Source organism: Ostrea edulis, chromosome 1 (assembly GCF_947568905.1).
Source record: "Ostrea edulis chromosome 1, xbOstEdul1.1, whole genome shotgun sequence".
Taxonomy (NCBI): domain Eukaryota; kingdom Metazoa; phylum Mollusca; class Bivalvia; order Ostreida; family Ostreidae; genus Ostrea; species Ostrea edulis.
The window spans coordinates 7087874-7091211 of NC_079164.1; the positions used below are offsets into that span (position 1 = coordinate 7087874).

Below are 3338 nucleotides of genomic sequence, written 5' to 3' on the forward strand. Positions count from 1 at the left end.
ATGATGGCATTATTGTTTGGCCAACGTAGATAATATTGTAAGCCAACTAACAGCCGACGAATAGACTGGTTGGTTATAGGTTGGCCCAATGTTGGCCCTTCATTGGTTGAAAGGATAGATCGGATATTGGCGGTTATTGATCTAAAGCTTCTTTTTTGTTGGTCAATTGTTGGCTATACTAGTAACTTACATCTATGAAAACAAATTGAATGAATACCTGTTGAAAATATATTTGTAAATTATACTTATATTGACCTTTCCCCATGATTGTTTGGAAAAGTACAATACTCATTTTGACTAGACTTGCTCAAGTCTCTATGTTGTTTTTATTACTTTATCATTTCGTTCAATTTTTTTGTGTTTCAGAAGTCTAAATATCTGCTCTCTACCATACTTAATGTCACCAAAGAGAGCAATGATTATTAAACATAGAGACTTGAGCAAGTCTACATTTTGACCTGCATTCATAATGCATAAATTTAGAAAGAAAACATTACAAATGATTCTCTGTAAAATGATTTTTATATGAATTAAATTGTCAAAAGTTACAAAATAGGTTTGAAATAGATGATGGTAGACATTTCTGGAAAATAATGATTTAAAAGATTTTAATCCTGGCTCACTTCCTCACTGTCCTTTTGTTGCCTTTGCCGCTCTTTCAAATTTTTTTTATCCTGACAGCCTCTAATTGAAAATACAAATAATTTGGTATTGAAAACAAAGCAAATATTGGTACAGAATCCAACATATAGATCATATAATTAAGTCTTTTAAAGACAATAACGTACATGTATATTACAGGTGCATATTGGTCTATAAACCTTAGTATCTCTATCAAAAACATGATCATGTATATACAATAAACATTAGATGGAGACAAGTTGCGAGAAAGATGTTCAGTGCTCTACTACTTACTTATTATGTCTCTTAATTCTACTTGACTGCCCTCTATTTGTTCCTTTCCCACTGCAATTTAATTGCAATGCTAAAGTTGTCGCCATCAAAAAGGACAGTATCCCTGAACACATGTTTGAACATTGTCGCCTCCAATGCATACACGTTTTCCAAGCTTTAAATCAGAAACATATATTTATATTATTTATATTAGTTAACTGAAACGACCTTTAGATACATGTACAAATGTACCAAACGATGTATTGTACAGTATTGAAGTGAACCCAACCAAATACAGGCACCTAGCACGAGGTACTGAATATTTACTTTAACTTCAAGTGCCTTTGAGCATAAACATGATAAGAATGGGAACAATTTACACAGTAAATTTGAAATATATTAAAGATGATTATAAATATATTCATACTTACATCTTTTTTAAGAAGCAGCTGCATGTAACAGTTGAATAATCCAAAATTTTAAACTCCCACTTCTCACTGGCTTGGGGTAATTTATGGAGTGGAGTGGAGTGGAGTGGAGTTGTGGAGTCATGGAGTGGAGTCAATGAATAAAATTCATGTTTATCATATATAGGATAAACATTTACAAACCACAACACAGGACTTTGATAAAATTGCTTACAAATAAAATAAAAGAATTAACATGCAGTACTGAAGGAATTAACTGACCACGACTTTGCAACTCTTAACCAGAAATTAATATAGCATTAGCGTAATTTGACTATTAGCATAAAATAATTGCACTTGAATTATGGCTCTGTTAATTATGCAACATAACTATAGCCAATCAAATAAGATAAGTTTAAAAAATCATGTAATGTCTTAGCCCCTCTTACACTGCTGTGGAGAGAGGCTAAACCCCTTCCATTTTAATCTGTCTCATGTGCTACCCAATAAAATACTAGATTTACTTCTGTCAATTTATCAATAATATTGATATGTTATATCAATCTATAATTCATAACCCAAAAAAAAAAATAAAAATACTCAGCTATTTTAATAAAAACACATGAATAGGAAATGCCATTGCCAAAGCCATGCAGTGCACAGTGTTAAAATCTGGCATTGCAGGTCATAAATCTGACCTCATTGTTAGCGCTTGTGACAGGAAAATTTTCCTCACACCTAAGGGGATGAAGGGGCTTTGACAGATGTGTGTGCAACTAAAGTAGAACAAACAGATTGAACCAAATTCCAGCACACCCATTGTGCCGGATGAGAGTGTTGAGAGTTACATTAGAGGGCATACTATAAAACCTGGCCTGGCCCCATTGGCCTGGCCTGGCCTCAAAATTGGCCTGGCCCCAATTTTGGCCTCTAATTATGCTCCATCCCAAATCTTGGCCTGGCCTCAAAAGTTGGCCTGGCCTCAAATTTGGCCTCTAAAAAAATGTTTGGCCTCAACCAAAATGTTTTTTTTATTCAAATTTTTTTATTGATTTGATTGATTTATTATTGGTTTTAGTTTTTCAAAGTCATAGCACATAAATGGTACGTTTCTGTTGTTTTGTAAATGTGCACTTTGAAATAATCATGAACTAACACCAATCTGATTGATTTTATTGATTATCTACTGATCAGTGTATTGAATAAATCATTTTCTTTTCCCTTCACAACAAAACCGATTGCACAACTAATGAAACAATTGGCATATTGATTTTGTTTCAGAATTATTATTAATTTCATTGATTTATTATTGGTATTAGTTTTTCAAAGTTGTAGAAATAAAATGATATATGTACATTAGAATAAACATGAACTACTACTAATCTGATTGATTTCATTGATTATCTATTGTTTAGTTTATTGACAAAATCATTTGCTTTTCCCTTCCTAGTACACCAAAAAGTATACTGATGAAATGATTGATTTATTGATATATTTTGTATTCAATAGAATTCAATTTGATATCAATTTACATATTTTGAAAGTGTTACAATTGTGTTGTCATTATAATGAGCAGCGCACATTCAGAACAGCTAGAGCATGTGGTCTTAATGTTTTCAATGTGCAGATACCACGCATTTAGTGTAATTGTTTAATTTCCAATGCATGATAAACGACATTTTTAAAAAATCAAAATAAACATAGTGAAGTGTTTGCTAGCATAATGATAATAGCCAATGATTTAAGGATTTTAGATTTGTATTTTAGTCTTCTATACTTTACGTAGAATGAACAATGTTGATTAAAACGGATATGATGCATTATAAACATTTCTTTCTTGATTTCATAATTAAGTTTCAATATTCATTGCAAAAGTGACAAGTTCCCATGCTCTGAAGGCGTGCCCTGTCAGGATAAAGGGAATATCTATCACCATATTAAAGGATTGTGATGAAAACTTTGGCTGAAGTTGGAAATTCCATTGTACAGAAACAATGGAGCAGTCCAACATTTGCAAATAGGGTGTGTTTGATACAA

General features: G+C 32.1%; 1 long non-coding RNA gene across 1 annotated transcript; it reads right to left on the minus strand.

Annotated features, from left to right (window-relative positions):
* Positions 1-574: 574 nt before the first annotated feature.
* LOC125665655 (uncharacterized) lies at positions 575-2170 on the minus strand. Its single transcript, XR_007366305.2, has 3 exons — positions 1326-2170; positions 916-1069; positions 575-684 (listed from the first exon to the last, which is right to left on the minus strand). It is a non-coding gene; the product is annotated as an uncharacterized LOC125665655 (long non-coding RNA).
* Between the last annotated feature and the right edge of the window lie 1168 nt (positions 2171-3338).